General features: G+C 37.6%; 1 pseudogene; it reads right to left on the bottom strand.

The window, feature by feature from the left end:
* Window positions 1–4,158: 4,158 nt before the first annotated feature.
* On the bottom strand, window positions 4,159–4,258 carry LOC145566167 (small nucleolar RNA R71; annotated as a pseudogene).
* Between the last annotated feature and the right edge of the window lie 5,536 nt (window positions 4,259–9,794).

The following is a 9,794-nucleotide window of genomic DNA, read 5'->3' as shown; positions in this document are numbered from 1 at the left end:
ATTTTAGGGCCCGGTTTAGTGTTTTGATCATAACTTCTTCATTTTAACTCATACCGTTGGAAATCCCTTTGAAAGGGCTATCCAACTGTATAGGCCAAGCACGGAAATTTGATGGATATTTTATTTTTAAGGCTCGGTTTTCAACAATGAATGATCCATTGGATCGAATCATTGCATTTGCCGCATTTACCGCATTTGGGTCCGTTATTAATCAAGTTTAAACATGTATGAGCACGTTTTAGGCCTAAATAGTTGAAAAAGGCTATAAGATTACTTGGTCTCAAAATTAGTTTTAACTTACTTCATAATGCATTTCTTAGTCCATAAACACTTCGACTTTGATCTAACATGAAGAACGGATTTTTGTAACATCATCGTATTTCCTTTCGGAACAAGAGGCCAAAAGTAGGCGTCTACATTAATCATTGGACCCATATTATGGACCAAACAAACTGGTAAATGATTTTATAGAAAGGACATGAAATGAGTTATTTTAAAGGATACGAAATGAATTATTTTGGGTTTAAAGGCACAAAAAGAGGAAAATAAGTTATGGTTTGGTGAAATGAGCTAGGAAATCTATTAGGATTGAATATGGATTTAAGCACTCAAATATTAAATACTAACCCCGACCAATAATGGCGGTGAAAAGTTGTTCATCACCTGGTTTGGTTTAGGGGAGACATTTTTAGGTGTCTACAGAAGCCACCACTTTGACTGAGTTTGTAGAAACGTCAATTTCGAAAATGATAGTCAATGTGGTTGATAGGGACAAAGAATGATTTAAGACGTTCTGCGATCCTAAATCACTTTGTATACACCGATACCAGCAAAAAAAATGTTAGTTCTACAGATAAAAGAGTAAAGGGATAGAATACGTATCGAACACCAATATATCGGTGACAAATGAGTTTGGTAGCTTCCTATTCTTAATGAAATCCACCAGATGATGTTTTGTTCAAATACTTTCCATGCCTGAGGAAAGTTGACTGATGAGTTTGGTACTTTTCTATGCTTGTAGAAATCTACCGAATGATACATTCCATGCTTGAGGAAAGTCGACATATGAATTTGGCGGTTTTCTATGCTTAAAGAAATCCACCGGATAATACTTTCCATGCGTGAGGAAAGTCAAAAGATGATATTTGGCAGTTTTCTATGCTTGAAGAAATGTACCGAATGATACTTTCCATGCTTAAGGAAAAGTCGATAGATGATATAATCGCCGACTTCTTCGCTTTCAGAGGTGGCAACGACCGACAATTTTCCATGTTTGAGGAAAAAATTATTTAATTATGAGATTGCAAGTCTCCGTGTATTGAGAACCTTGCACCGTAAAAATGATGGTGGTTCGATTGTCCCCAAACATGGGATGTAGTTGGTTTGCTTGTCCCCGAATGTAGGCTGTAGTTGGTTTGCTTGTCCCCGACTATGGATGTAGTTGGTTCGATTGTCCTCGAACGTGGGATGTAGTTTATTTGACTGTCCCCAAACGTGGGCTATAAATGGTTTGCTTATCCCCAAACATAGGCTGTAAATGAGACCTACAAAAATAAATTAGCTAAGGGACTCGTATATATTGTGATTGACTTGACAAACCTACTTGACCCAGTTTCACTTGACCTTAAATGACATGTGTATGACTTGTGGTTTTGTGTGTATATGGTGTGTGTGTGCAGACACAAGCAACCGAAAATGGAAAAGCACAAATTTTTCGTCATTTTTGTCATAAAATGAGTGCTGGGTACCGACTTTCTCCCGAAAAAGAAAGACGTGAAAACTGAACTTTTATTTTCAAACTTCCCTCGATGAGAAATTTTTGAAAAAGTTTTTGAGCTTCCCCAAAAGAAAAGACATGAAAAAGGAAGGAAGTTTTGAACTTTCTCGTTGAGCAAGACAAAATGAATCGCATGGATTGAATTGCTTTTATTGAAGATAATGTATGCATGTTCTTAGGCGAGGAAGCTAAGGACAATTACTGATGAGTGTCATTAATGGCACTCATTTGATCCTTTTTAGGGTGAAATTCATGCTATTTTATAGCTCTTTTCATTAGTTTTTGCTTAGTTTTACTTTTTATTTCCTTAGTTTGCATTTTCTTAGTTGCTTTTTGATTTTTATGCATTTCTTGGTTTATATTGTTATAATATCTTTTATTTGCTTGTTTTCATTCATTTTTCAGGTTATGATCATAATCCGAGGTTTCCCGAGTCTCCTTCCCAAGTTCTACATCGTTTGAGATAGATGCCTTGTGCCTACCATTTGAAGCTCAAGATCGAAGGAGTGCAAGTTCCAAGTCTTCTAGCTTGTGCATGCAAGCAGTGGGTACACCATTCTTGGTGTTAAACCCACCGTGGAGGCTCTTTGGACACTACCACCTTCCGTGTTCATCAACATCCCCAAGTGGAGCGCGCGAGGAAGGGCACAGTCGACGGTGAAGGAGGCTGCCTTGATCCCAGGCGCGGGTGCACACGACCCTGGCACGCCAACGCAACATGGTGGTGCGGTCGCACCTCACCATGGCGCGGGAACGTCTCTTGGGTTCTCTGTTCCATACCATTTAATGCGCGGCCGCGCAACCTCCTTGGAGATAGTCGCGCCTGTACGGGTCTTTTTGGATGATCTAACTACTTTTCCCTTAGTATGTTTTAATATATATAGATTTTCCTTCTATTTTTAGAGAGGAGGATTTGAGAGAATTCAATTAGAGAAAATTAGAGATAGTTTTTTAGAGAGAAACTCTAGGTTGTGGAGAGACAAGTTCATGGTTGATGATTGATGATTCTAAGTACAATTTCTATTGATTTCACCAAAGTTTGTAAGGATTTCTTTTACTTTAATGCAATCTTTAGATTTTGATTTCAATAGTTTTGTTGTTTGTTCAAGTTTGTTTGATTTGTGATTGATTTAGTTTGATTAATATGATGATGATGAATTTGTTATTTAGCTTAGTTTTGATCTTGATTTCTATGGATTGTGAGTAGTTTACTTGCTAGGGTGATGGTGAAGCATATATAAGTAATGGATTGATGCTAATTGGGGGAAATTGATGGAGTTGATGTTGTGATTAAATTTGTTAATTGATTTTGTGCATGTGTGTGATTAATTAAAGAGTAGCTAACTTTTATTGGTGTACTAGATTGCATTGTAAGTTTACATTGATACGGACAATTAATTTGTGGCTTGTATTTGTTGATTTAGTTGGTTTGTGAAGTTCCTAGCTAGAGTCTCTCGTACTTGACGCTAGTTTGATCTCTAGGAGAATAGCTTATCGTACTCTTTTGATTGCATTATTGATTTTCCCTCGTAATACTCGATTTAGTCAATTCCAATCCCGATTAGTTGTATCCATTGCAAGTATATGTGGATCCTAAACCCTAGTGTTTGATATATTTGAATTTGTGTAGTTTGTTTAGTTGTCTTAGAATACACACGCCTCTATTTCTTCCCTTTCGAAATAGCTTAACTCTAACAATAGTAACCACCTCCCATTCCTAGTGGTTTGACCCTTGACTTACTCCTATACTAATTATAAGGGTGTGTTGAGTGATATAAATTTTGTTTTGTTTAGGGAAGATTAGTCCAACGACCTAGTCTCAACCCCTCCTCAAAATGGCGCCGTTGCCGGGGAATGACATAGTTGGTTACTATTGTTTTTTAGTCTATTTCATTTTAATTCAAAAATACAAAGCTTTTTCTCTTTTAGGCTACATTTGTAGCCGTGCTACTAATACATTCCTTTGAGATTGTGTGTGCAAGTGAACATGGGAGAAGTCCCAAGAGTAACATTGAAGGAGTTGGGCACTCCCGGTGCACTCAAGTATGAGAGCAGAATTGCTCCATTATTATCCTAGAAAGTGACTTTGAAATCAAGCCGGCAATGATAACTTTGATTCAAAGTCGACAATATAGTGGAGGAACAAATTAAAGTCTCCTCAATCATCGATCTTAAGGAGTTCGAGAAATATGGCAACATAATTAAGGTGAACGGGGTTGCTTAAGAATTTATAAGGCTTAAACTATTTCCCATTTCTCTAATTTGAAGAGCTCAAGAGTGGCTAGACAAGGAAGTGAAGCCTAGTTCCTTAAGAACTTGGGACGAAGTTACAAAAGAATTTCTTTCGTGTTTCTTACCTCAAAAGAAAATGGCGGAGATGGGAGCTTTGATTCAAGGTTTCAAGCAAAGGTCTAGTGAAAGCCTATATGAAGCATGGGAGAAATACAAAGAATTTAAAAGAGAATGTCCTCACCATGGGATCCCGACTTACCAAATCATTCAAATTTTTTATGGTGGTTTGAGTCCTCAAGGGAGGTCAAGTTTTTATGCCGGGGCCGGAGGCCCAATCATGAACAAGACGGTGGAAGAAGTTGTGGACGTGATAGATGATGTAGTGAGACACTACATGAATTGGCAAGATGGTGAGAAAGAATCAACAAGCAAAAGTGGCTCGATTGATCAACTCAATGCCATCAACAATTTGTCCACACTACTTTCGAACTTAGGGAAGGAGGTGGTTTCTATCAAGGCCAAGCTTGAGAGTGCTTCTTCACAAGCACAAACTCTTCCCTCCCAATTTAAGGGGAAAGGTACATCTTCTTACTCTAACCCTCTTTTCGCTTCTTGTTGCATGATTAGAGAATGTTTGGTTTGTGATTTATGTGGAATGAATGATCATGATGCTTCTAATTACCCCAATGTTCCTTGTTATGGATGTGATGAATATGATGCAAATGAGAATAAACATGTGAATTATGTTGATAACAATGATTTTGGACCTAGATTTAATGTTCAAAAGAATGTTGGGAATAGGAATTATCACAACCATGGGAGCTATTATAGTTATAACCAAAATAGTTGTTATAGGAACCAATCAACTCAAGGGTATTGTGATAACCATAACAACTATGGTTATAATGATCAAAGTTACGGACAAGGATATGGGAATCATAACCAAGGTTATGGTAACCGTAATCGAAATTTCGGCCAAAATCATGGTAGGGGTAAGTGGATTAATCAAATTGGGGGAAATTTTCAAAACAATGCTAAAAGAGGTTCCCCACCCGAATTTACTCCAAAGATCCAATGGCAAGATAATAATTCCTATGATCAACAATTTCAATCTATGAGTAGGTTAGAGACTTTCATGGAAGATCAAGCCAAGAAGTGGAACGATCACATATCCTCTAATGACAAATTGGTCAATGACATGTTGACCCATGGTAAGATGTTGGAGACCCCAATTTGTCGATTGACCAATGTTTTGATGGAGTATATTACCCCTTCTTCTTTACCCTCACAAGGAATTAATCCTAAGGAACCAATTTGTTCTATCACCACAAGGAGTGGTAAGGTCCTTGAATAAAGTGTTTATAGGAATAGTAAGGAGGGTGAAAAGGAGAGTGATTCGAGCAAAGTGAATAAGCATGAAGAGTCTAGAAAAATGAGTGAGAGCTCAAATGAGGAAACTAAGGAGAAAGAGAGGAAGTAAGATGAGGTTTACAAACCCAACTTCCTTACCCCCAAAAGTTCAATAGGAACAAATTGGATGAACAATTTGTAAAATTGATCGAGATGCTTAAGAAAATTTATCTTTCTATTCCCTTCACCGAAGTCTTGGAACAAGTGCCAAAATATTCTAAATTTATTAAGAAAATCTTTAAAAGTAAGAGAGATTGCAATATGGTGGAACTGGTGAATTTGGGAAAATGTTTTAGCGCCCTTATCCATAATGACTTACCCCAAAAGTTGAAAGACCCGGGAAATTTCTCCATCCCTTGCAATATTAAAGGAAAATTGTTCCAAAATGACCTTTATGATCTTTGTTCTAGTGTTAGCATCATGCCTTATTCCGTCTTCAAGAGACTTAAGATAGGTGAGCTCCTTCCAACCAACATGACCCTTTAATTGGCCGACCGTTCTATTAAGTTTCCTAAAGTTAGAGTTCAGGATGCCCCCCTCAAGATAGGAGAATTAACTATCCCCGTTGATTTCATTGTGCTAGAGATTGCGAAAGATGACCATATTCCTATCATTTTAGGAAGACCTTTCTTAGCTACCTCGGGAGCTTTGATAGATGTTAAGGAAGGTCGTATTACTTTGAGAGTTGGTAATAATGAGGAAAGTTTTGAGCTAAAATCGATGCATGAGTCCTTGTCCTTTATAAAAGGAATCATGAGTGATAATTCCCTTTGTTCATTTGATAATGTCTGTATGATTGATTCTTACACTAACGATGTTCTTGAGAATTGTGATGATGTGTTTGTGAGTTTTGATTGCATGAAAGTTAGTGAAGAGATAAAGGAGCTTTCAAAGGCTATGGATGAAGAGGTAATTGACATTCCGCATTGGTTTGAGCTTCGCGCTCAAGAGGAGGAGGTTGCATTGATTCCAAGGATGTGGATGGTGTAAAACCGTCTGCAAGAAGGAACAAGGCCAAGAAGAAGGAAAAAGCTTCTAGGAGGAATAGAATGAGATTGAAGTTGAAGCATGAGAAGGTTGTTTTTTAAGTTCAAGCAAATGAAGTGTCGTCAAGCAACAATAAGAAGTTGTTAAAAATTGAAGAGGAATTTGTACCTTCTGCCACTTTGAATAAGGTGGCGTTCTTTGACCCTCCATGATTTGGAGGAAGGGTCCAGCTTAGGACCTTAAGCAAGCGCTTCCCGGGAGACAACCCGGATTTCTAACCCTATTTCATTTGATTTCTATTTTCTTAATTTTTCTTCTTTTATTTTCCTTTCTTTCACTTGGTTTTTATTTTCCTTTTGGATTTATAGGGTTAATTCTTGGAGTTGGATTAATTCAAGTGAGAATGAGCAATGGAAGGGTGTTTCACGTTTTTAGACGTGATAATGTTCGATTTTATCGAATATTGAGGTAAAAGGGTAAGAAATTTTAGTGAGGTAAGATAGGGAAAATTGTGCTAAAAATTTGAAGAAAGTTTAAACTTTGTGGGTTCATTGTGGTGCTATTATTATTTTGGGAGGTTGAACCCACTGTCAACATGTTTTGAAACTACAACATTTGGTGGGTTCAATAGCCACGGGATGATATTGAACGAAGAGCCCACAGGTGAACGCACCAAGGAAGCAAGAAAAGAGGAGTGTCGAGCCACACAGGGGCGCGGGTGCGCAAGGCATCAGCGCGACCATGCAAGTATCGGACGCGGCCACGCCAGGGTATAGCGCAGGCACGCACCCTTGAAGCCGTGACTCTCTTCTTCTTCTTTATTCTCCTCATTTCTCCTTCTTCCCTATCATGATTGGAACACACCTCTTTCTCACCCTCATAAAAACCGCATAAACCCTAAGCCTTTCGCATCAAAGTTTATCATCTATTCCTCCAAATTTCATCAAAATTCATCAAAATATTCCTACATTTTCGTCATTCTCAACAAAAATTACACTTCTTTCATCGATATCAATCTCCAATGTCTCTCCTCCATTGTTAAAGCAATTTAGGGTTTTTCGTTCTTGAGGGAATTGGTGGCCAAAAATTGTTCAATCTTGCACCTTTTATGGTATAATCATCTTTTTTTTACTCTTAATTGCATTATTATATCATATAGTTGCAAGTATTAGATTGTTCATGGTTATGAATAGTAGTAGTTTGAATTTTGGTGATTTTGATAATTGATATTGAATTTTGGTTAATAATTTGTGTTGTTGGTTGATTGATATTAGCTTACATTATGTTGTTTAATGTTTTTGTAGCATATCAGAGCATATTTGTTGTGAATTGGTGAAGTGGGTTTTTGGTAGTTTGGTTGTGATAGAAGTTGGTCGGTTGAACCAAGGTGTGATTAAGGTGTGATTGGTGGTTTGGAGTGTTTAAGATGTTGAATTTGTGATTTGGTTGTGATTGTTTGGTGAATCATCATGTCTAAATACTCGAAAGCCATCACCTCCAAAACCAAGAAAAGGAAAACAAACATTTCCATAGAAGATTCATCACCCTCAAACACATCTTCCCCTCAATCACAAAATCTTGAACCCCTTCTGTTTGCGTCGTTCGAAGTGCGCCTACATTAAGCATGTTGTGAATACGCTTGGCACTCATAGGAAGTGGGAATTTGCATAATATGATTAGGGACAAGCTAAGGAAAGTAGGGAGCCGCCAACAAGTTTTTAAGGAACTTGTAAACCGTTCACGGATCATAAAAGGCAACCACGAAAAGGGACAACGAAAGGCAACAACGATTGACCCGTGAAGGTTACACCCCATTCATGATCCATGTGATTACTAACTCCATATGGTTCACAACCATGAAAGGAGGATCGGGGATGATAGTACGAAGTGAGTCATGGAGTCACATTCACCCGTATTGGCCTCTACTCGATTCTTATAGTGAAAAGTGTTTCCTGTGATCTCAAAGGCATGCAACAAAGATTCAATTCACTCCAATATATTCTTAAGCTAAATTGGCTAAATATTAATGCAACATATAATTCTACAATATTTGTGATCACTTGATTGAACAACAAGATTAAAAAGAAACCTAAACCGGTTGTCTAAATTATCTTATTAGGAGTGATTTTCAATTACATATTCCCTTTAAACATGCAATATGGTGATCAACAAATATAATAAAAATCAACATTAATATTGGAAGCAATTTAACAATAAATCCAACAACATAAAATCATAAGAAAAATAATAGAAATAAAAGGAACATAATTCTTACTTTGATTCTATTTCCTTGCAACTATAAAATACTAAACGATTTAGTAACTTCAAGGAAAATTAATACAGCAATAATTAAATTAAATTAAATTAAATAGAGTTGATTTGGGGCCAAACCCTCAAACAGTTCTACCTTTCACGCCTTGGTTTAAGGAAGAACCTCAAGTAAATTATGGACTCCTTGGAGTGCTTGAAGAGGGAATTTTAAAAGAAGAAGGGTAGGCTCGTGTTTAGGCTAAAGCATAGAAGAGAGAAAAAGAGAATTAATTTATGCCCCGTACATCAGGGGTATTTATAGGGAAAATGAGTAGAAGGAACACACGGAAACCTAAAAAGATAAAAACCCTAAAAGATAACAATGCAACACGGCAGAGGACATCGCGACACGATGCCAGGCACCGTCAGACAGGGGAAACTCCTGTGACACGGGGAAAAACAGAGTGAAGCGGGAAATAATTAGGTTACGGAAGATAAAACGCGTGAAGAGTTTACGCGGAAAGGACACGGAGCTTCCCCATGGCATAACACTGGCACTGTGTCATGGAAATACACACCGTGGCACGGCATTGAGCCCCGTGACACGGTGGTTTTGCCGTGACGCATGAAACTCTACGTCCATTTTTTTCGTCTAAATACATTTTTGCTCTAATTTTGTTCAGTCTTTTTAAGTGTCGATTGATAATTTCGGGCCATTTCCGATTTATTATTTATTAATTTGACCAAAATAATAAAATAAATAAAATAAAAAGGTTTGGTCCAAAATTAAAATAAACTATGCTTTGACTAAACATCCAGTCCAAGCTTTGATGATATAAACCTTAATCTTCTTTTTGGACTAGAAAAGAATGAACCTAATCCTGTCTGCAATGACGATTCTAAGCTCTTTCAAGCTGCAATATCAAGCAAAGATTTTGACACCTTTAAGTTAATCGTCCCGGCTAATGATGTTTCAAAGGGATAGTGCAACACGGTGAAGATCACTACGCCAAGTGGAGAGAAGTTGGAAGTGACCGCTGGCGAAGGTCCTATGTTTGATGAATCTGAATCGTCTGGGTCCGAGTCCGAGTCTGAGTCTATACACGAGTCTTTAGGATCTGAGGCCAACCCCCTTTCT

Source organism: Chenopodium album, chromosome 1 (genome assembly GCF_948465745.1).
Source record: "Chenopodium album chromosome 1, dcCheAlbu1.1, whole genome shotgun sequence".
Lineage (NCBI taxonomy): Eukaryota > Viridiplantae > Streptophyta > Magnoliopsida > Caryophyllales > Amaranthaceae > Chenopodium > Chenopodium album.
The sequence above is the reverse complement of the archived record's forward strand: the minus strand, read 5'-3'. Positions and strand labels throughout refer to the sequence as shown.